Source organism: Ovis canadensis, chromosome X (genome assembly GCF_042477335.2).
Source record: "Ovis canadensis isolate MfBH-ARS-UI-01 breed Bighorn chromosome X, ARS-UI_OviCan_v2, whole genome shotgun sequence".
Lineage (NCBI taxonomy): Eukaryota > Metazoa > Chordata > Mammalia > Artiodactyla > Bovidae > Ovis > Ovis canadensis.
Window position 1 is genome coordinate 143,255,743 of NC_091727.1, and position 25,510 is coordinate 143,281,252.

Here is a 25,510-nt window from a genome sequence, read left to right on the forward strand (position 1 = left end):
TTTCTCTTCAGGTCACCACCCATCTCCCTTTGGAAAGGAAAGTCATTTAATGCATTGGAAGAACTTAATGAGGTCCAATATCCTGCTATCACACATATTCAGAGCAGGTTTGCAACACTCATGTAACTACTTGTGTATTTGAACTGTCAATCAGAGACATCAGGTCCCCATCCAAGATTTTCCTCATGCTATTTCTAACTGCAAATTGATTCATTTTAAAAATAAGAAAATGGTAAGTGAGAATATTAAAAAAATAATCCCACTTTTATGAGATAATCATTGTTCATATAGTAGTTTATATCCCTCCAAAACTTTTCCTATGCATGGGTTGTGTGTATATGTATGGATGCATACAACAGTTTAACAAAAATTGAGATTGTGGTCTATGGAGTTTTTTTATCCTGGTATTTTTACTTATGAATATACTGTAAAGATTTTCTCATGGCACACAGAAACATGTTTTTGACAGCTGCATAATGTTTCATGAGCATATTTTATTTTGCAAGTCTCTTAATGTTGGAGATTTAGGTTGTTTTCAATTTATCAGCAGTATAAATAATGCTTTAATGAAGCTCATGTACATAAATTTTTGTCCACACATGATTAATTTCTGAGGATACATTTTTCGAAGAAATATTGCTGGGTTAAGGGTATGGACAATTTTAAGTCTTCTGATACACGAAGCTGTGTTGCCCTTCAGAAACATCATTTGATTTAACTCTACTACCAGCAGCGTCTATTCTCTGCATCTTTTCCCACACTAGAATGTGTGTGTGTGTGTTTGTCTGTATTACACACACAAATAATCTTTGTCAGTGTGGGAAAGTGTATAGCCAAAAATAGTGTTTCATTACTTTAGTGCCTTGTTAGTCATTTTTCTTACCCACTAGGACATTACATTTTGGGTAAATTCTCCATCCTTCAAGATGGCTCCTGCAGAAACAAACAAGCAGTGCAACTCCTTGAATCAGGAATGAAGAATCTCGCTGCCTGATTCCCTAATATGTGCCTAGAAGGGTAGGGTCGATAATAAAAGCCATAGTCCATAGGACCATTAATGGGTGTTAGATATTTTAAGTTACAGTTAGCCCTTGAGCAACAGAGGTTTGAACTGAGGGTCCACTTATATATGGATCTTTTTTTTTTTTTCCAACAGTAAATACTACAGTGTTACATCATCTGCAGTTGATTGAATCTGCGTATGGGGAAGTGCAAATATGGAGCAATTGTTTATATCCAGGGCCGACTATAAGTTACATATAGGCTTTTGCTTCATGAAGAGTTGGCATTCCTAATCCCAGCATTGTTCCAGGGACAATTGTATTTCTAACTTCACCATGCCATTTCAAAAGACTTTACTCATTATACAGATGAGGAAAATAAAGGTCAGGAAGCAGGGTATTTCAATAAGCTAAAAGTATAGATGTTGGAATCAAATGTGCTTGATAAATTAACTGCACCATTTACTGGCTGTATAACCATGTGTGAACATATGTAAAATGTCTTCCATTACACCTACCTTGTAAGGTTTTTATGCAGCTTAGTGAAATAATGAATTTCAACCTGGAACCTAATAATACTCAGTTCATAGCACTAATTATTGCTTTTTAAAAAATACATAATTGCGGAATTTAAATTTGCCTAAATTTTATATCACTGAAAGTGAAAGTGAAGTCGCTCAGTCGTGTCCGAATCTTTGTGACCCCATGGACTGTACCCTGCCAAGCTCCTCTGTCCATGGGATTTTCCAAGGAATAGTACTGGAGTGGATTACCATTTCCTTCTCCAAGGGATCTTCCCTACCCAGGGATTGAACCTGGGTCTCCCGCATTGTAGACAGACGCTTTACCATCTGAGCCACCAGGGAAGTCTGAGAAAGAAAGTGAAAGTGAAAGTCACTCAGTCGTGTCTGACTCTTTGTGACCCCAAAGACTATACAGTCCATGGAATTCTCCAAGCCAGAATACTGGAGTGTGTAGCCATTCCTTTCTCCAGGGTATCTTCCCAACCTAGGGATTGAACGCAGGTCTGCCACATTGCAAGTGGATTCTTTACCAGCTGAACCATAAGGGAAGCTCAAGAATACTGGAGTGGGTAGCGTATCTCTTCTCCAGTGGATCTTCCCCAACCAGGAATCAAACAAGGATCTCCTGCATTGCAGGTGGATTCTTTACCAACTGAGCTATCAGGGAAGCCCACTAAATCTGAGATATGAACCCAAATTGTATACCCCATACCTCATGTTCTTTTTATTGGTCCGAGCCATCATAGCACTGCTTGATGATTCAGAGCCAATGAAATAGCAGCAACTTGTACCCTCCATACTATAATAGATGTCTTAACCATGCTATTTTCAGCTCTGTTTCTTCTATTCCTCAGGCTTGATCTAGACTTGTGTCCTAAGAGGACTGCACAGACTCTGAAACACAATGCTAAAAAAATTCACGGTGATTTTTTTTCTTTAGAATGCTCACTCTTTCCTTCCTCTGTGTTGGGTACCAAGACTTCAACATTTAATTATATATTGGATAGACCACTATAATTTGATAGCAGTTTTTTGCTCTGAAAATGTTCATTTATTCCCACATGTTTTTATGGGGTGTTGGACTCAGAATGACATACTCTGAAGTGTATGATTGAATACGTGAGACTTTAAAGATTTCATGGTTAAAGTTCTAACCCACTGTGAGAAACTTCTCTACAATATCCCTGACAGGTACATAATCCAGCTTCAAATAAAAAGCTTACTACCATATGCAGGAACACAGTTATAGAACCATGAAAATAAGATTAGAAGAGGCCTTAGGGATTCAATGGTATATCTCTTTCTCTTACCTAAAGTTACAAATCATTTTATTTAGGGGAAAACTCAGAACTACAAACCACATTTCCAGCAGGGCTTCTAGGTACATTTACTCATACCACAATGTGAATTCTGTCCCCTGTTATTGTACAACATTGTAGACCTTATACCCAGTCTCCATTAGGTCCTGCTCTTTTTTTTAATTAATTAATTTATTTTAATTCAAGGCTAATTACATTACAATATTGTGGTGGTTTTGCCATACTTTCACATGAATCAGCCATAGGTGTACATGTGTCTACCATCCTGAACCCTCTTCCCACCTCCCTCCCCATCCCATCCCTCTGGGTTGTCCCAGTGCGCTGGCTTTGAGTGCCCTGTATCATGCATCGAACTTGGACTGGTGATCTATTTCACAAATCGTAATATACATGTTTCAATGCTACTCTCAAATCATTCTACCCTTGCCTTCTCCCACAGAGTCCAAAAGCCTGTTCTTTATATATGTGTCTCTTTTACTGTCTCGCATATAGGGTCATCATTACTATCTTTCTAAATTCCATATACATGTGTTAATACACTGCATTGGTGTTTTTCTTTCTGACTTACTTTGCTCTGTATAATAGGCTCCAGTTTCATCCACCTCATTAGAACTGATTCAAATGCATTCTTTTTAATAGCTGAGTAATATTCCATTGTGGATATGTACCACAGCTTTCTTATCCATTTGTCTGCTGATAGACATCTAGGTTGCTTTCATGTCCTAGCTATTGTAAACAGTGCTGTGGTGAGCATTGGGGTACATGTGTCTCTTTCAATTCTGGTTTCCTCGGTGTGTTTGCCCAATAGTGTGATTTCTGGGTTTTATGGCAGTCTTATTTCAAGTTTTTTAAAGGAATCTCCACACTGTTCTCCATAGTGGCTATACTAGCTTTCATTCCCACTGACCATGTAAGAGGGTTCCCTTTTCTCCACACCCTCTCCAGCATTTATTGTTTGTAGACTTTTTGATAGTAGCCATTCTGACCAGAGTGAGATGGTACCTCATCGTGGTTTTGATTGGCATTTCTCTGATAATGAGTGATGTTGAGTATCTTTTCATGTGTTTGTTAGCTATCTGCATGTCTTCTTTGGAGAAATGTCTGTTTAGGTCTTCTGTCATTAGGTCCTGCTTTATTTTTCACCCTGCTTCCTCTTATAACAATGATTGTCCTCTTTTGGATATTTGCTTTGTATCACTCCCCCTTTTTTTTTTTAATTTTTTTTTTGTATCACTCCCCTTTAAAATGAAGTTTCTTGAATTTAGTATAACATTGAAGAAGTTGGCTCACGGAGTTAGAGAACAGTATCATCTGTTGTTCTTGTGGGGAATCTACTATTTCATTCCTGTGAATTAATTCAGCATTTACTTTTTTGTTGGACAGATCACATTTTGACATGTCAGTCAGTCAGTCTTTTAGTAAACTAAAAGTCTTAGGTTCTGTTTTAATGACTTTTTTAATCAGGTTTCCCTGCCTGAGTAAACTTGAACTGCCATATAAAACACTATATACTGAGTAGCTTAAACAGTAGAAATTTATTTTCTCACAGTTTTGGAGACCAGATATCTAAGGTCAAACTGTCAGTATGGTCAATGTCTGGTAAAATTCTTTTCACGGCTTATAGATTGCTGTCTTATTACTGTGTCCTTACATGGGAAAGAGGGTGAAAGTGATCTCTCGTTGTCCCTTCCTGAAAAGTGAAAGTATTAGTCACTAAATCATGTCCAACCCTTTTCAAACCCATGAACTGTAACCCATCAGAGTCCTCTGCCCATGGAATTTCCCAGGCAAGAATACTAGAGTGGGTAGCCATTCTGTTCTCCAGGGGATCTTCTCAACCCAGGGATTGAACCCAGTTCTCCTGCATTGCAGGCAGATTATTTACCATCTGAGCCACCAGGGAAGTGATCCGTATCAGGAAACTCCTTTCTATTAGGGCACTAATCCCATCATGAGAGCCCCAGACTCATGACCTCACCTAACCAAATTATGTCCCAAAGGCTCCTTCTCCAAATACTATCACATTGAGGGGTGAGGGCTTCAACATATGGATTTAGTGGGCACAATGCATCATACAAAGTAGTTTCATGAACTTAGATGCTAGACTTTATTATCACTAAAAGAATTAACTTAAACTTGATAATTTCACTCCCTTCTTTCCTGAAAAGGATGAAAACACCGAGCCTGGACATTTAAGATTAGTTACAGAAAACTTGAAGAGATCTCTCATCTTTCTCATTTTGTTGTTTTTCTCTATTTCTTTGCACTGATCACTGAGGAAGGCCTTCTTATCACTCTTTGTGATTCTTTGGAACTTTGCATTCAAAAAGATATATCTTTTCTCCTTTTCTTTTGCTTCTCTTCTTTTCTCAGCTATTTTTAAGGCCTCCTTAGACAACCATTTTGCCTTTTTGCATTTCTTTTTCTTGGGGATGGTATTGATCACTACCTCTTGTATAATGTCATGAGCTTCTGTCCATACTTCTTCAGGCACTCTGTCTATCAGATCTAATCCCTTGAATCTATTTGTCACTTCCACTATATAATCATAAGGGATTTGATTTAGGTCATACCTGAATGGTCATACTGAAAGTAGGTCCATTTCCTTAATTTCTTCACTTTGAGTCTGAATTTGGCACTAAGGAGTTCATGATCAGAGTGACATTCAGCTCCCAGTCTTGTTTTTGCTGACTGTATGGAGCTTCTCCATCATTGGCTGCAAATAATATAATCAATCTGATTTCAGTATTGACTGTTTGCTGATATGCATGTGTAGAGTCTCTTCTTCTGTTGTTGGAAGAGGGTGTTTGCTATGACCAGTGTGTTCTCTTGGCAAAACTCTGTTAGCCTTTCACTTCCTTCGTTTTGTACTCCAAGACCAAATTTGCCTGATACTCCAGGTATCTCTTGATTTCCTACTTTTGCATTCCAGTCCCCTATAATGAAATGGACATCTTTTTTTGGGTGTTAGTTTTAGAAGGTCTTGTAGATCTTCATAGAACTGTTCAACTTCAGCTTCTCCAGCATTACTAGTCGAGGCATAGACTTGGATTTCTGTGATAGTGAATGATTTGCCTTGGAAATGAGCAGAGACCATTCTGTCATTTTTGAGATTGTTTTCAAGTACTGCATTTCAGATTCTTTAGTTGACTCTGATGGTTACTCCATTTCTTCTAAGGGATTCTTGCCAAAGAAGTAGATATAATGGTAATCTGAATTAAATTCACCCATTCCAGTCTATTTTAGTTCACTGATTCCTAAAATGTTGGTGTTCACTCTTGCCATCTCTTATTTAATCACTTCCAATTTGCCTTGATTCATTTGCCTAATATTCCAGGTTCCTATGCAAAGTTGCTCTTTGCAGCATCAGAATTTACTTTCATCACCAGTCACATCGACAGCTGGGTTTCTGCTTTGGCTCCATCTCTTCATTCTTTTTGGCATTATTTCTCCATTGATCTCCAATAGCATATTGGACACCTACTGACTTGGGGAGTTCATCTTTCAGTGTCCTATCTTTTTGCCTTTTCATGCTGTTGATGGGGTTCTCAAGGCAAGAACACTGAAGTGGGACAGACTAGAGATCTCTTTAAGAAAATTAGAGATACCAAGGGAACATTTTATGCAAAGATGGGCACAATAAAGACAGAAATGATATGGGCTTAATGGAAATAGAAGATATTAGGAAGAGGTGGCAAGAATACACAGAAGAACAATACAGAAAGATATTCATGACACAGATAACCATGATGGTGTGATCACTCACGTAGAGCAAGACATCCTGGAATGCAAAGTCAAATGTGCTTTAGGAAGCATCACTAGGAACAAAGCTAGTGGAGTTAAAGGAATTCCATTTGAGCTATTTCAAATCCTAGAAGATGATGTTGTGAAAGTGCTTCACTCAATGTGCCAGAAAATTTGGAAAACTCAACAGTGGTCACAGTAATGGAAACGGTCAGTTTTCATTCAATCCCAAAGAAAGAAATCACCAAAGAATGTTCAAACTCCTGCACAGTTGCACTCATCTCACATGCTAGGCAAGTAATGCTCAAAATTTTGAAAGCCAGGCTTCAACAGTATGTGAACCAACAACTTACAGTTGTTCAAGCTGGATTTAGAAAAGGCAAAGGAACCAGAGATTGAATTGTCAAAGTCCATTGGATCATTGAAAAAGAAAGAGAGTTCCAGAAAAACATCTACTTTTGCTTTATTGACTATGCCAAGGCCTATGACTGTGTGGATCACAACAAACTGCAGACAATTCTTCAAGAGATGGGACTATGTGACCACCTTACCTACCTCCTGAGAGATTTGTATGCAGGTCAAGAAGCAAAAATTAGAACTGGACACGGAACAACAAGTTCATTTCAGTTCAGTAGCTCAGTCGAGTCCAACTCTCTGCAACCCCATGAATCGCAGCACGCCAGGCCTCCCTGTCCATCACCATATCCCGGAGTTCACTCAGACTCACGTCCATCGAGTTTGTGATACCATCCAGCCATCTCAACCTCGGTCGTCCCATTTTCCTCCTGCCCTCAATCTCTCCCAGCATCAAAGTCTTTTCCAATGAGTCAACCCTTCGCATGAGGTGGCCAAAGTACTGGAGCTTCAGCTTTAGCATCATCCCTTCCAAAGAAATCCCAGGGTTGATCTCCTTCTGAATGGACTGGTTGGATCTCCTTGCTGTCCAAGGGACTCTCAAGAGTCTTCTCCAACATCACAGTTCAAAAGTATCAATTCTTTGGTTCTCAGCCTTCTTCACAGTCCAACTCTCACATCCATACATGACCACAGGAAAAGCCATAGCCTTGACTAGACAGACTTTAGTCGGCAAAGGAATGTCTCTGCTTTTGAATATACTATCTAGGTTGGTCATAAATTTTCTTCCAAGGAGTAAGCCTCTTTTAATTTCATGGCTGCAGTCACCATCTGCAGTGATTTTGGAGCCCCCCAAAAATAAAGTCTGACACTGTTTCCACTGTTTCCCCATCTATTTCCCATGAAGTGATGGGACCGGATGCCACGATCTTCGTTTTCTGAATGTTGAGCTTTAAGGCAACTTTTTCACTCTCCTCTTTCACTTTCATCAAGAGGCTTTTTAGCTCCTCTTCACTTTCTGCCATAAGGGTGCTATTATCTGCATATCTGAGTTTATTGATATTTCTCCCAGCAATCTTGATTCCAGCTTGTGTTTCTTCCAGTCCAGCGTTTCTCATGATGTACTCTGCATATGAGTTAAATAAGCAGGGTGACAATATACAGCCTTGATGTACTTCTTTTCCTATTTGGAACCAGTCTGTTGTTCCATGTCCAGTTCTAACTGTTCCTTCCTGACCTGCATACAGATTTCTCAAGAGGCGGGTCAGGCCGTCTGATATTCCCATCTCTTTCAGAATTTTCCACAGTTTATTGTGATCCACACAGTCAAAGGCTTTGGTATAGTCAATGAAGCAGGAATAGATGATTTTCTGGAACTCTTTTGCTTTTTCCATGATCCAGCAGATGTTGGCAATTTGATCTCTGGTTCCTCTGCCTTTTCTAAAACCAGCTTGAACATCAGGGAGTTCACAGTTCATGTCCTGCTGAAATCTGGCTTGAAGAATTTTAAGCATTTCTTTACTAGTATGTGAGATGAGTGCAATTGTGCGGTAGTTTGAACATTCTTTTGCATTGTCTTTCTTTGGAATTGGAATGAAAACTGACCTTTTCCAGTCCTGTGGCCACTGCTGAGTTTTCCAAATGTGCTGGCATATTTAATGCAGCACTTTCACAGCATCATCTTTCAGGATTTGAAACAGCTCTACTGGAATTCCATCACCTCCACTAGCTTTGTTCGTAATGATGCTTTCTAAGGCCCACTTGAGTTCACATTCCAGGAAGTCTGGCTCTAGATTAGTGATCACACCATCATGAATATCTGTGTCATGAAGATCTTTTTTGTACAGTTCTGTGTATTCTTGCCACCTCTTCTTAATATCTTCTGCTTCTCTTAGGTCCAGACCATTTCTGTCCTTTATCGAGCCCATCTTTGCATGAAATCTTCCCTCGGTATCTCTAATTTTCTTGAAGAGATCTCTAGTCTTTCCCATTCTGTTCTTTTCCTCTATTTCTTTGCATTGATCGCTGAAGAAGGCTTTCTTATCTCTTCTTGCTCTTCTTTGGAACTCTGCATTCAGATGCTTATATCTTTCCTTTGCTCCTTTGCTTTTCGCCTCTCTTCTTTTCACAGCTATTCGTAAGGCCTCCCCAGATAGCCATTTTGCTTTTTTGCATTTTTTTTTCCCTTGGGGATGGTCTTGATCCCTGTCTCCTGTACAATGTCACGAACCTCTGTCCATAGTTCATCAGGCCCTCTATCTATCAGATCTAGGCCCTTAAATCTATTTCTCACTTCCATTGTATAATCATAAGGGATTTGATTGAGGTCATACCTGAATGTCTAGCGGTTTTCCCTACTTTCTTCAATTTAAGTCTGAATTTAACAATAAGGAGTTCATGATCTGAGCCACAGTCAGCTCCTCGTCTTGTTTTTGTTGACTCTATAGAGCTTCTCCATCTTTGACTGCAAAGAATATAATCAATCTGATTTCGATGTTGACCAACTAATGATGTTCATGTGTAGAGTCTTCTCTTGTATTGTTGGAGGAGGGTGTTTGCTATGACCAGTGCATTTTCTTGGCAAAACTCTATTAGTCTTTGCCCTGCTTCATTCCACATTTCAAGGCCAAATTTGCCTGTTACTCCAGGTGTTTCTTGACTTCCTACTTTTGCATTCCAGTCCCCTATAGTGAAAAGGACATCTTTTTTGGGTGTTAGTTCTACAAGGTCTTGTAGGTCTTCATAAAACTGTTCAATTTCAGTTTCTTCAGTGTTACTGGTTGGGGCATAGACTTGGATAACTGTGATATTGAATGGTTCCCGTTGAGATGAACAGAGATCATTCTATCGTTTTTGAGATTTGCATCCAAGTACTGCATTTCGGACTCTTCTGTTGACCATGATGGCTACTCCATTTCTTCTAGGGATTCCTGCCCACAGTAGTAGATATAATGGTCATCTAAATTAAATTCACCCATTCCAGTCCATTTTAGTTCGCTGATTCCTAGAATGTCGACGTTCACCCTTGCCATCTCTTGTTTGAGCACTTCTAATTTGCCTTGATTCATGGACCTGACATTCCAGGTTCCTATGCAATATTGCTCTTTACAGCATTGGACCTTTCTTCTATCACCAGTCACATCCACAGCTGGATATTGTTTTTGCTTTGGCTGAATCCCTTCATTCTTTCTGGAGTTATTTCTCCACTGATCTCAAGTAGCATATTGGGCACCTAATGACCTGGGGGGTTCCTCTTTTGTTATCCTATCATTTTGCCTTTTCCTACTCTTCATGGGGTTCTCAAGGCAAGAATACTGAATTGGCTTGCCATTCCCTTCTCCAGTGGACCACATTCTGTCAGGCCTCTCCACCATGACCCACCCATCTTGAGTTGCCCCATAGGCATGGCTTGGTTTTATTGAGTTAGACAAGGCTGTTGTCCTAGTGTGATTAGATTGACTAGTTTCCTGTGAGTATGGTTTCAGTGTGTCTGCCCTCTGATGCCCTCTTACAACACTTACCATCTTACTTGGGTTTCTCTTTCCTTGGAGTGGGGTATCTCTTCACGGCTGCTCCAGCAAAGCACAACTGCTGTTCCTTACCTTGGACGAGGGGTATCTCTTTACTGCCACCATTCCGACCTTCATGAAACAATAAACTGGTTCCAAATCCGGAAAGGATTATGTCAAGGTTGTATATTGTCACCCTGCATATTTAACTTCTATGCAGCTGGAGAAGGCAATGGCACCCCACTCCACTACTCTTGCCTGGAAAATCCCATGGGCGGAGGAGCCTGATAGGCTGCAGTCCATTGGGTCGCTGAGAGTCAGACACGCCTGAATGACTTCACTTTGACTTTTCATTTCATGCATTGAAGAAGGAAATGGCAACCCACTCCAGTATTCTTGCCTAGAGAATCCCAGGGATAGGAGAGCCTGGTGGGCTGCCATCTGTGGTGTCACACAGAGTCAGACATGATTGAAGCGACTTAGCAGCAGCAGCAGAATTCATCATGGAAAATGGCAGGCTGGATGAAGCACAAGCTGGAATCAAAATTGCTGGGAGAAACATCAATAGCCTCCACTATGGAGATGACACCACACTTACAGCAGAAAGTGAAGAGGAACTAAACATCCTCTTGATGAAAGTGAAAGGAGAGAGGGAAAAATTTGGCTTAAAACTCAACATTCAGAAAACTAAGATCATGCATCAGGTCTCCAAATAGATGTGGAAATAAAGCAAACAGTGACAGACTATTTTCTCTAGCTCCAAAATCACTTCAGATGGTGACTTCAGCCATGAAATTAAAAGACACTTGCTCCTTGGAAGAAAAGTTATGACCAAACCAGACAGCATATTAAAAAGTGGAGACATTACTTTGCCAACAAAGGTCCATCTAGTCCAAGCTATGGTTATTCTAGCAGTCTGTATGAATGTAAGAATTGGATTATGAAGAAAGCTGAGTGCTGAATAATTGATGCTTTTGAACTGTGATGCTGGAGAAGACTCTTGAGAGTCCCTTGGAATGGAAGGAGTTCCAACCAGTCCATCCTAAAGGAAATCAGTCCTGAATATTCCTTGGAAGGACTGATTCTGAAGCTGAATCTCCAATACTTTGGCCACCTGATGTGAAAAGCTGGCTCTTTGGAAAAGACCCTGATGTTGGGAAAGCTTGAAGTCAAGAGGAGCAGGGGATGAAAGAGGAAGAGATGGTTGGATGGTGTCTCTGACTCGATGGATATGTTTTTGAGGAAGCTCCTGGAGTTGGTAATGGACAGGGAAGCTTGGCATGTTGCAGTCCATGGGGTCTCAAAGAGTCGGACACGACTGAGCAACTGAATTGGACTGAACATTAAACTTACTGCTTTCTCATTATAACATCCTTGATCATTGGGTTTCAATTTCTTGTCCCCAGTTTTTGTTCTACCTTTTCCAGTTAGGAAAATACTGTGCTTGATACAAAGTTGTATTCTTTAGTCCACCTGGCTGAATCTAAATTACTTTAAAAATACTATTTTATGCAATTAATGCTTCTATTACTTCTCATGCAAAGAGTTGACTCATTGGAAAAGACTCTGATGCTGGGAGGGATTAGGGGCAGGAGGAGAAGGGGATGACAGAGGATGAGATGGCTGGATGGCATCACCGACTCAATCGACATGAGTGTGAATGAACTCCAGGCGTTGGTGATGGACAGGGAGGCCTGGCGTGCTGTGTTTCATTGGGTCACAAAGAGTTGGACACGACTGAGTAACTGAACTAAACTGAATGCTTCTATTAAATAATCGAAATTCTCTTTGACCAGAGCATACATTGTTTTGTTGACAGTATCAAGGAATGGTTAGAGGACGTTAGAAATGTTCTTGTTATGCAGAGTACAACTGTATTTTTCTTTTTAGCCACTGAAAATCAGGAGAGATTTGAACTTTTTATCCTATCAAAGTTACTAGTGGAAATTGGAGCTGTTGACAAACAGTGAAGCAGAAATGGTGAAATAGGTGGTAAGGCATACTTTTATCTTCTCTTTTTAAAAATTTTTTTAGAGTCTTTTTTTCTGTAAATGGTCCTAGTACTTTCCTTAGGACTCTAATTAGTGAAATGATGTGGTCCATTTACAAGCCTTCTATGTTTTTAGCCTGGTTCCAAGGATTGTTTTACTTTAAAATCCGTGTCAATTATCAGTCCTTTTATGCTTTGTTGTTGTTCAGTCACTAAGTCGTGTCCAACTCTTTGTGACCCCATGGAACTCCAGCACATCAGGCTTTCTTTTCTTTCACTATCTCCCACAGTTTGCTCAAACTCATGTCCATTGAATCGGTGATGCTAGCTAACCATCTCATATTCTGCTGCCCCCTTCTCCTTTTGTCTTCAGTCTTTCCCAGCATCAGGGTCTTTTCTAGTGAATCACCTCTTTGCATCTGGTAGCCAAAGTATTGGAGTTTCAGCTTCAGCATCTGTCCTTCCAGTGAATATTCAGGACTGATTTCCTTTAGGTTACTGATTTGTTCTCCTTGCTGTCCAAAGGACTTTCAAGAATCTTCTCCAGCACCACAATTCAAAAGCATCAATTCTTCAGTGTTCAGCCTTCTTTATGGTCCAACTGTCATATCTGTACATGAGTACTGGAAGAGCTATAGCTCTGACTATGTGGACATTTGTTGACAAAGTGATGTTTCTGCCTTTTAATATGCTGTCTGGGTTTGTCATAGCTTTTCTTCCAAGGAGCAAGCATCTTTTAATTTCTTGGCTGCAGTTACTGTCCACAGTCATTTTGGAGCCCAAGAAAATAAAATCTGTCACTGCTTCCACTTTTTCCCCATCTATTTGCCATGAAGTGATAGGGTCAGATGCCATGATCTTTGTTTTTTGAATGTTGAGTTTTAAGTCAGCTTTCTCACTCTCTTTTTTCACTCTCATCAAAAGGCTCTAGTTTCTCTTCATTTTCTGCCATTAGAGTAGTATCATCTGTATATCTGAGGTGGTTGATATTTTTCTTGGTAATCTTGGCTCCAGCTTGCACTTCATCCAGCCTGGCATTTTGCATGATGTGCTCTGCATAGAAGTTAAATAAGCAGGATGACAGTATATAGCCTTGTTGTACTTTTTTCCCAATTTTGAATCAGTCTATTGTTCCATGTCTGGTTCAAACTGTTGCTTCTTGACCTGCATACAGGTTTCTCAGGAGACAGGTAAAATGGTCTTGTATTCCCGTCTCTTGAAGAATTTTATACAGTTTGTTTTGATCCACACAGTCAAATGCTTTAGTATCTGCTATATTATTTAAAATGCAGAACACTGTAAAATAGAGACAGTTATGCATCCATATTTGCATGCCTGTGTGTGGACATGTGCACTCATCCATACACAGTCACATGCAAAAGCATGACATTTATGTACATTTTTGACTTTCAAGTTTCCTATTGTAGATCAAAGCTGGCTCCAAGCTAAGTTTTGAGGGCTATCTTTAGCTCTCTTCTCCCTCCTATTTACATAAATTTCCCTTCTTACATTTACTTGTCTCTTCTAGGCATCTGTGTCCTCATATTACCAAGAAACTCTTACAGAAAATTCAGTACAAATATCCTTTTCCTGCAGAGTAAAAACTTGCTTTCCTCTCCTTCATCAAAAGGTAACAGTTACTCTCCTCCCAAGATTTTCTCATGTTTTCCATTGCTACTCCTAGATAACCTATGCAGACAATTTAGTAACTGCTAATGATTTTATTCTTTGTAGGCAATGCAGTTTTACTTAAATTGAGACTTTCTTAAGACACTGCCCTAACCTGAAGTAATTGCTTTGATGGCAGAACTGTCAGGTGCTATAGGGAAGAAGGCAGACATTTCTTTGGTGCCTAAAACTGATTCACTAACTAAAGTCTTTCTATAGATCTAGTGTGCTCATCTGTACGATAGTAAAAAACAAAAACAAACAAACAAAAAACTCAATTGCAAGTTACCAAATTTGGAAATGGAAGATTATAAGGTTGGTATTATTGATAAGAGAGGGTGATAGCATCCTTGTAGAAGGAAAATGGTCTTAAATGTAAATTTCACAGATGCATAACCCTCTTGGCTATTAGTGACCTAGCTGGTTCCAAAAAATTTCTGAAACAGAGAAAAGATAAGGAAAGTATCACATTTTCAATTGTCTGACAGATATGACTATCTCTGTGAAAACAGTCCTAGAAGAAACTATGATTCTTGGCTTGGACATTTCCCCCAGTAGAGCAGGAAAGATGTGGTAGTATCTCAGGAAATAGATAGGGGAACTTTAGGGTATGATCACTGCCTATTTCCTGACGGATTACAGATAAAAAACCTTTTGGCCCTCCAATAATATTTTACCTCTAGATTTAAAAGCTGAATTGTAAAGCTAAAAACAAGTTATACTGGACAAGAAAATGTTTAATGAGAAATTAAATACCAATGGATTTCACTTTTCCTTAATGTGTGTATTGTTAAAATAACAAGAAAAGAAATATGAATTCAAACCATGTGTTACTGATTTTGTTGTCTAAAAATTATGTTACATCTATGAAAACCTAATTCTTAAGTAAGATTTTAGCTGTCTATAGATTAATGAAAATAAACACTGGAATAAATGTGTGTATTAAATAAAATTTAGGCAGTGGGACTTGTCACAATCTGCTGATATTTCCTAGTATATTGTTTTTCTTCTTAGGGGAATGTATGCAGGGCAATTTAGAGGAAGTGAAGTGCTTCATGAGAAGAAACCAGGAAGAATGAATAGAGATAGAGATTGAGAATAGGAAGTATGGAAGGCAGGTCGGCACATACTGCTAAATCACGTCAGTCGTGTCTGACTCTGTGTGCTCCCATAGATGGAAGCCCACCAGGCTCCCTTGTCCCTGGGATTCTCCAGGCAAGAACACTGGAGTGGGTGGCCATTTCCTTCTCCAATGCATGAAAGTGAAAAGTGAAAGGGAAGTCACTTAGTCGTTTCTGACTCTTAGCGACCCCATGGACTGCAGCCTACCAGGCTCTGCCGTCCATGGGATTTTCCAGGAAAGAGTGCTGGAGTGGGGTGCCATTGTCTTCTCCGTGGGCACATAATACAGTCTAAATAAGAACTAAGGTTTTGAGTTTTTTTTTTCTTTATTACTTGTTTTGATGATATGGAGATAGACTATCTCAATGATTTCTGAACAAGACACTCATGCTTTTTTATCTTAATAAAATAGAAATAATTTGGCCAGTTTTACTTGCTTCCAAAATTTTACAAAACTTTTCTTTTCTAATTTGTCTTCCCATATTCATTTGGGATTTAGTATACAATTTCAGACCACTTGATCTATCAAATCTTTCAGTATACTTGCTCAGTAAAAGTTCATGTTATGCCTTCTCAAGAAAGGGCATGAACTTAACACCATTGTAATAAAGTTTACTTTTTGGCAAATTGGAATATCTGGGCAATTAACCAAATGTAACATGTTTATTAATAGGGGTTGTTCCTTTTTTACTTGAAAACTAATTAACAAATATCATAAGACTTTGTGGAGTTATGAAAAAATGGTAATTTTCCCTCAAGGGGAAATCCCTTTAGTTTGATTTTGGCCAATTAATAAAACCTCTGAGATGTAATACTAACACTAGAATTTGTACTCCTACATGAAAGGCAAGTGAAGTGATCAGAAAAGACTTAGAAGAGAAGAATTTTGACTGGGTATTAATAAGATGAGGGCCATAAAATAATGCAGAGAAAGAAAGGATTCCACATGAAAGAAATAGCTAGAGAATGACACAAATCTGGAAGTTAAGGGAGCTGAAATGTGCATACATTGTTTTACAGAGAATAGTTTAAAAAAGTAGAGCAGACAAATGTTTGGAGCTTCATAAGACCTTTAGATATGAAGTTGCAAATGTAAAAGGATGAAGGACAGATAAGGGATTCTGAATTCAGAGCCAAGAATTATTCCTGCATATGATAATGGTAAATCACTCCAGTGTTAAATTACACTGGATTATACAAAAGACCTTAAGGTGTACTCCTTGAAGTTATAAGGGCCACTTTCAAATTTCTTAAGCATATCAAGCAACTGAAATCTTTATTGCTAAAGCCAGACAATACATGGATTCTGAAAACAAATTTGAAATGATGTGATAATCCACCCTACTCTCCCACCCACAAATTGTGGAGCTCAGCCTAATTCAATGCAGGTCACAACACTATCTTGATATGGCCAACTTAGAAGGCCAACTTCATTCTACATCCATATCAATCTACCAACTGTTTCCTTTCAGATTTTTTTTTAAACAATCTTGTTTATAGGTTAGAAACTATTTTTTATCTAAGGTGAAGTGACTATTGTGTTCACTTGCCCTTCTTGGCCAGAGCAATTATTAGGTTCTGTGATACAAAAAAAGATGTATACCTTTGATCTTAAGTGAATAGTTTAAAAGACTGTTAGCCAAACAGCAGCTATTTGGAAAATAGCAAACATTTTGTGTACTGTAGATCAGAAGACTAGAATATTCAACAATCTTCAGCTGGACAGGAGGCTAGTCCAAAAGCAAAGGCAAGGTGTATTTGAGTCTAGGTGGGTAATGCTGGAACAGAAGAGAGAAAGAAAAAACAAAAAAAAAAAGAAAAGAGGCCTGACTGCAGAGACACCTTATTGCTAAAAGTTTTGTTAAGTTAGGTCTCATGTAAAAGAAATAAATAGCCATCAACTTATTGCTGTAAATGCCATTATCTCCAGGTAGGTATTTAGTGTAGTTTTCTTTACAATAATAAATAAAACTTGAGTGGAGTTGGGATGGAAATAGGGCGTGGGAGATATAGGGCTTTTTCTCCTGCCAGAGTAATTCACAATCCAGGTAATTTTAGTACTGTTGTTGTAGATATGGCATCCATATATGAATTCAACTTTTTAATTTTCATCTAGGCTTTTAGCATTGTGTAGATTATTTGTTCAGAAACTAGTTCTTGCCTTTAAAAAAAACTGCTTATTGAAATATTATACAAATCATAAAATTCACCCATTATAAGTGTACAATTCAATGAATTTTAGTATATTTGCAATGCTATGCACCCATCACCCAAGTCTAATTTCAGAAGATATCCAGCATCCCCAAAAGCAACGTTGTGTCCATTTATAATCATTCCTTAATTTCTTGCCAATCTGTACTATGTTCTGATCAGAAACTGGACTTGTCTATGAAGCATGCAAGCCAGACATGAGCCATACTTTCCCCTTGCTCTTACAAAGCAGTTCTCCAAGTCTCTTTCATAAAACATTGTGAGGCAGTGAGTCCATGAACAGTATTTGTCTACCTGAATATATACTATAAAAGCCGATGGAGCTGAGGATAAGAGCGAAGTAGAAATTAGGAGGGAGCACCATTACAGTGAATCAGAGAACCATGTTGTTTTTCTTTTCCTTCTATTCACTCTATGTGCCTCATAAGTAGTCAGATATTTTAACATGAGTTTTATCACTATGGAATGTGGAAAAGGTGAAGATAACATATGCATTTACTGCTACAGAACAGGATGAACTGAAGATAGAAGTAGGTGTTAATCACCTGAGATATAAATACATTTTTTAGGTTCAGTTATGGATCAATGACTAACAGAACACTTAAAGTCTCTCACTCTGCTCTGTATTCAATCTATCAATCTGGTCAAGATACCCCTCTTTTATTTGGGCTCCTGATAAGTAGCCAAATTATTTTGTAGTTGATCTTCTTTAGGTCTGATTTTCCTAAGAAAATGTTTGTATCAGCTGAAATATTATTCTTTTCAATAGCCTCTTTTGGCTTGTGTATCAGGAAACCATGATTCCTGATCCAAACATGTCTTTAAGATGGATACATAAACTGACCTTCAATTAGGCTCCAGGCTAAGACAACATGGGGAAATCAATAGTTTATTTTCTCTCCCTCTTTCTTTTATTTCTGCTCACATTTTGATGTTTGCTAAAATAAAAATTTATAACACTAAATGTAAGCAATAGTTAGAACTGGACACGGAACAAGAGACTGGTTCCAAATCAGAAAAGGAGCACATCAAGGCTGTAAAATGTCACCCTGTTTACTTAACTTATATGCAGAGTACATCATGAGAAATCTTAGGCTGGATGAAGCGCAAGCTGGAATCAAGATTGCCGGGAGAAATATCAATAACCTCAGATATGCAGATGACACCACCCTTAAGGCAGCAAGCAAAGAGGAACTAAAGAGCCTCTTGATGAAAGTGGAAGAGGAGAGTGAAAGAGCTGGCTTAAAACTCAACATTCAGAAAATGAAGATCATGCATCAGGTCCCATCACTTCATAGCAAATAGATGGGGAAACAATGGAAACAGTGAGAGACTTTATTTTTGGGGACTCCCAAATCACTGCAGATGGTGACTGTAGACATGAAATTAAAAGGCACTTTCTCCTTGGAAGAAAAGCTATGACCAACCTAGATAGCATATTAAGAAGCAGAGACATTATTTTGCTGACAAAGGTCAATGTAGTCAATGGTACTGTTTTTCCAGTAGTCATGTATGGATGTGAGAGTTGGACTATAAAGAAAGCTGAGTACTGAAGAATTGATGCTTTTGAACTGTGGTGTTGGAGAAGATTTTTGAGAGTCCCTTGGACTGCAAGGAGACCCAACCAGTCCATCCTAAAGGAAATCAGTCCTGAATATTCATTGGAAGGACTGATGCTGAAGCTGAAACTCCAATAATTTGACCACCTGATGTGAAGAACAGACTCATTGGAAAAGACCTTGATACTAGGAAAGATTGAATGCAGGAGAAGAGGAGAACAGAGGATGAGATGGTTGGATGGCATCACTGACTCTATGGACATGAGTTTTAGTAAGCTCCAAGAGTGATCTCTGGGAGTTGGAAGCCATAGGGTCGCAAAGATTCGGACACGACTGAGTGACTGAACTCTACTGAACTGAGAGGCAAGCATCTCCAATGAACATCCAGTAAAATTATCTTAGGCTTAAGGAGTCATGCTTTGGTCTAATAATTGTAAGTCTACCATACCAGGTCTTTCAATATATACCAGTTCCTATTGTATACAGTGTTTACTATCTACTCTTTTTTAGAACCAAAGAGTATTTGCACACCTTGCCACATGCTCCACCCTCCATCCTCTACATTCTTTGCAATAAGCTTTACAAGGAACGTGTTAGATAATTGGAACTCTGGTCATGGGCGAATAAACCTGTGACTCTGAAATGTGTTGTTCAATTTTATCAATTTTTGCAAGTGTCAAACGTTACATCACCTCCCACAGGGGAAGGAAGAAATTCTGATTCCTGTCAAACATGCCCATGGGGAAGCTTATTGCAATAAAATTTTAGACCAGATAATTATGGAATGTCTGTCAGTCTGCAGTAAAGAAATCATGCCATGCACGGTTTTCCTTCTTTGCTACCAATTTCTTATCCTAGTTTCTTTACAAGTCAACTAGATTCCTGTAAGCCAACTAATCGGCCATAACATTCATAACAGAAGTATATACCACAGATGTTGAGAATAATTAGGGACAAGCCAATAAATTCTGAATGGAAGCTTCTAATCTGTCACTTTCCCATCATTAGTAAGTGATAGAGCCAAGATTTTATTCACTTTTGCAGCATATAGGATATTTAACACTGCTTCTAGTTCTGACAAAGGCAAATTGGAAATTTAAATAAAATGTAGCAGCCATTAAGTGTAAAATTTATATGTTGGAATTTATAATTAATAAAAGACAACCAAGTGACATAATGGAAAATAATATGAAATATTATTTCTTGATACATACTCTGATTTATACAATATTTTTAAAATAATGGCAACCACTTACTGAATTATATATATTTCAGGTAAGGTATCAAGAGTTTTAGATTTGCATGTATTAACTCATAATCCTCACTATTTAAAGCTGGTGAATTTAGTATCTCAATTTTACAAGTGATGATACTGAGTCACAGAGTTGTTAAGTAACTTGATCAGGGTCAACACAAGTAGTGGTAAAGCTGAAATTTGAATCCAGGTGGTGTGGCCCAGATAGTGCACTTTTAACCAATACACTGGACTGCATCTGGGAATCTGAGAATAAACTGAGTCCCTCATTCCAGGTATATTGGATTTTTCATTATAGTATCTAAAACTTCTAAGATGTAATTTAGTACTCTAAGCAATAAGGTTCCCAGGTGGGAGCAGTGGTAAGAAAACCCGCCGGCCAATGCAGGAGATGTAAGAAACACAGGTTTGATCCCTGGGTCGGGAAGATTCCCTGGAGAAAAGCATGACAACCAACTCCAGTATTATTGCCTGGAGAATCCCATTGTCAGAGGAGCCTGGTGGGCTATAGTCCATGTGATTGCAAAGAGTTGGATATGACTGAATAACTTAGCACACATACGCAAGCAATAAGCAGATAGTTGTGCCAGATTCTTTCCATGCCTAAGTCATTCTTTTATAGGAATTCAGACTTTAGGAGATAATAGTTTTAGACAGGATCACATTAGATTTACTGCTGAAGGAATGTGGTAATGCATTAAATGGTACCCTTGAATACAGTGTGAGAAATATAATCCTCTAAAATAGTGTATATAACCCTCAACCAAAATTCATCATAAGGGCTTCTTTCTCAAGTGTTAACTTTCTGTCATACACAAGATACCTTTTTAAACACTATTATAATTGAGATTAGTTATTGTGGTTATGACATGACACAAACTACCTGGTATCTCTTTGCTGGGAAAATTCAGAAATGGCTACAATATAAACGACATTATGGTTAGGTACTTGGATTGGGTTATGGGTTTTAAATATGTCATATTCCTCTAATGCACTCCATTCTAGCACCAAAAATCGAATGTATCATTTGTTCTCTATCTCTCCACTTACCTAAGGCAGCAGCTCTCATAGAAGGGACATCAAATATTTTCATCATTCCCATCTCTTGTCTCTCTTTCCTGTATGCCCTTATCTCTAAATGGTATAGTTAAGATAATATTCCCAAAGTGGGTTGCAATGTCATTTAACATCTTTAAAAGCCATTATCATTCCCTAATCTTACTCCAGTCACTATTTCAATTAAACATTCCTTAGTATAATTTTTCAAGTCTTTGATAAGCTGTTTCCAAACTATTCTAACTTCTACTCTCATTATTTACACTTAGTATCATATGCTATGCCCCAGTAGCTCCAGGATATTTGACATGGTCTAGGGACATTGTTTTATCTTTCTACTACCGCTTCTTTACTCATTTACTTTGTGGGAGCAAGAAAGGGTATAGATTCTGTGGTCAGATTACCTTATTTTGAATCTCAGCTCTAATGCTGGTGGCTCAGATGGTAAAGCATCTGCCTACAATGCAGGAGACCTGGGTTCAATCCCTGGGTCGGGAAGATCTCCTGGAGAAGGCAATGGCAACCCACTCCAGTACTCTTGCCTGGAAAATCCCATGGATGGAGGAGCCTGGTAAGCTACAGTCAATGGGGTCGCTAAGAGTTGGACATGACTGAGCGACTTCACTGTAATGCTTACCAGAATTGTGGCTTTATGCATGCTACTTCATTTTTCCGATTATTCTGTACCTCATCTATAAGGTGGATAATGATAATGCCTACCACATAGGGTTGTTGTGAAGACTAAATGAGCTAAACGTATGACATATTTTCAAAATTTCCGGCCAGCTAGAGAGCTCTTAACAATCATTACATTTTATTGTCGTTGTTATTGTTCCCACAACCCAGAACATTTTCCTGCCAACTGTAACTATTGATAGTTTATGTTCCTGTAAGGGATCAGCTCGAATGCCACCACCCCCATTAAGCCTTTGCCTGGCTATGTAGTCAAGAACCATAATGCTAACAGTAATTTTTGCCTTCAGTTTTCCTATATAGTGTAGGAACACCAGTGAAAGGTGTATCATGTAATTTAACCTAGATGCCTTTTCCACGCTCCTTTTCAATTGTTTACCCAGCATGCCACAAATGGGGTGCCAGTGAAAATATATGCCATGTGGGCAGTGCTTCCTCACTGCCTCAGTTGTTTAAAATATGCACATATGCTATATGACAATTTGTTCTGATTCATATTTTCTAATGGTAGTGCCTGCATAGTCATAATAAATTTGTTTACCATGTGTGGATCACAATAAACTGTGGAAAATTCTGAGAGAGATAGGATTACCAGACCACCTCACCTGCCTCTTGAGAAATCTGTATGCAGGTCAGGAAGCAACAGTTCAAACTGGACATGGAACAACAGACTGGTTCCAAATAGGAAAAGGAGTACGTCAAGGCTGTGTATTGTCACCTGCTTATTTAACTTCTATGCAGAGTACATCATGAGAAACGCTGGACTGGAAGAAACACAAGCTGGAATCAAGATTGCCAGGAGAAATATCAATAACCTCAGATATGCAGATGACACCACCCTTATGGCAGAAAGTGAAGAGGAGCTAAAAAGCCTCTTGATGAAAGTGAAAGAGGAGAGTGAAAATGTTGCCTTAAAGCTCAACATTCAGAAAACGAAGATCATGGCATCCTGTCCCATCACTTCATGGGAAATAGATGTGGAAACAGTGTCAGACTTTATTTTTTGGACTCCAGAATCACTGCAGATGGTGACTGCAGCCATGAAATTAAAAGACACTTACTCCTTGGAAGAGAAGTTATGAGCAAACTAGATAGTATATTCAAAGCAGAGACATTACTTTGCCGACTAAGGTCCATCTAGTCAAGGCTATGGTTTTTCCTGTGGTCATGTATGGATGTGAGAGTTGGACTGTGAAGAAGGCTGAGAACCAAAGAATTGATGCTTTTGAACTGTGTTGTTGGGGAAGAGTCCCTTGGACTGCAGGGAGATCCAACCAGTCCATTCTGAAGGAGATCAGCCCTGGGATTTCTTTGGAAGGAATGATGCTAAAGCTGAAGCTCCAGTACTTTGGCCACCTCATGTGGAGAGTTGACTCATTGGAAAAGACTTTGATGCTGGAAGGGATTGGGGGCAGGAGGATAAAGGGACAACCGAGGATGAGATGGCTGGATGGCATCACTGACTCGATGGGCGTGAGTCTGAGTGAACTCTGGGAGAAGGTGATGGACAGGGAGGCCTGGCGTGCTGCGATTCATGGGGTTGCAAAGAGTTGGACACGACTGAGCGACTGAACTGAACTGAACTGAACTCAGAAACAGTTATAGCTTGGGTCATTTGAAATGCTCAGGGTAGAGGGCTTCAAATAGGTTCTACCTATCTTACTAATCAGCTAAGTACCAAAGTTCTTTAAGATAGTAGTTTTAGCCTCTTTTTTAATTCAGGGACAGTTGAAAGTTGACAGGTTGGTAGCTATTCCACATTTTACAGGGCATTGAAGAGACGATGGAGTAAAATGTGCTCCAAAAATACAGTTGAATTCACTTGAGGACACTTTTTAGTGGATCACTGAGGCTAGAAATCCATGCCCTGAGACTGAACAGGTGAGATAAAACATTATTCTCAACTAAACAGTTCTGTTGTTATAGTTTTACTTAACTACCCACAGTTCTTCAAATGTACCATATTCTCTCTCCTCTTCAGATCTTTATACATGATGATCCCTGTGCCTGCAAAGCCAGTTTTTTGCTACTCCTACCTCTCTGTTTATCTGCATCTCTCTATGTACAAGTCTCACTGGGACTTCTTGATATATAATATAATTGAAATATAGTTGATTTGTGATATTATATTAGTTTCAGGTGTACAGCATAGTGATTGAGTATTCTTATAGCTTATACTCCATTACTACAAAATAATGGCTATACTTCCCTGTGGTGTACAATATATCTTTGTTGTTTATATATTTTCTGCATAATAGTTTGTATCTCTTAATCCCATACCCCTATCTTGGCCCTGTCCACTTTCCTCTCCCCAAGTAACCACTAGTTTGTTCTCTATAACTGTGAATCTCTTTTTGTTTTGTTATATTAAAAAAATACACAAAGAATAAAGCAAATGAATGAATATGACAAAACAGAAAGAGACTCACTAGGACTTCTGAGATACCTTTTCTGAACCTACCAAAGTTGATTTGCTGACTCTGACTTGTTTCTGCAACCTACGCTTCTACCTCATAGCTGCTATCACTCTGAGTTATAAGAGTCTGTTTGCTTATCTGCTTTCACTCACTAGACTGGAAAGAACTTGAGATTAATATTGTATCTTTTTCATTTTTAAATTTCTCATGCTTTGGCATATAATTTCTAATGTTTCCTCATGATAAAAAGAAGCTCAGTAAATGTCATGAAGTGAATCCATTGGTTTTGCCATAAAAACACCAACATTGACACCTGACCTCATTTGCTTCTTTCCTAATCCAACAGCAGATTCATGAAGATACAGCATTAAGTGAAGAAGTTGTCCTGGAGTGGTTAGCACATAACCTTTTGAGTCACACAGAGATACACTTTCAAATTCCAGATGTACCAATGATTATTCTTGTGACCTCAAGCAGATTACTTCTCTTCTGTAAGCCTGTGTTTCTGCATCTGGGAACTGTGAATCATTCACTAACCTCTCCTTGTAGAAAGTGGTCATAAGGATTTTATGAGATATTGCATGCAAAATACTTCACATAGTTCCTGATGTTCCATAAGCATTATATCAATAATAATTATCTATTATTATCATTAGGTTTAATTATAGCCAGAAAATAGATAACATGCTATTAATGTAAGAAATGTGAAGAGACTACATTTGTATCAATCTTAGTTGATTAAAGTCATTTATGGTAGAATATATATTAAAATGTATAGAATTAGGTGATATCTGAAGACAGCCATAATGAACCTGATTTTGTCAGTACTTTGATGCTTTTAGTATATATTTTTTTTCCTTCATGCTGCTAAATTTCCTCTCACTTCTTTCTGATAGATTTCCCCCTCAATCTCTTGATTTCCTTTGCTGAAACCCCTAAATGTTGGTGTGAGGAAAATGTTAGTGATATGGATCAATTACCTTTTTTATTCCTATAATATAATAGTAACTAAAAGTTACCATTTTTCTATATTATAAGGCCTAGTTATCATACTCACTTTCTGGAAAAGTATGAAATAGTTTTTACTC

At 38.5% G+C, this 25,510-nt stretch overlaps 1 protein-coding gene and 1 non-coding gene across 9 annotated transcripts in view; one reads left to right on the forward strand and one right to left on the reverse strand.

The window, feature by feature from the left end:
* LOC138930621 (uncharacterized) overlaps positions 1-25,510 on the forward strand; it is a 371,542-nt gene that overhangs the window by 201,833 nt on the left and 144,199 nt on the right. Inside the window, exon 1 of one of the 8 annotated variants that reach the window (XM_070291124.1) lies at positions 13,970-14,071. The exons of the other annotated variants lie outside the window; for them this stretch is intronic. The gene's annotated coding sequence lies outside the window, so the exon portion shown is untranslated. Of the gene's footprint in view, positions 1-13,969; positions 14,072-25,510 lie in introns of those variants that run through there. 8 annotated transcript variants of the gene reach the window in all.
* TRNAC-ACA (transfer RNA cysteine (anticodon ACA)) lies at positions 1,796-1,867 on the reverse strand. The gene has a single exon. It is a non-coding gene; the product is annotated as a tRNA-Cys (tRNA).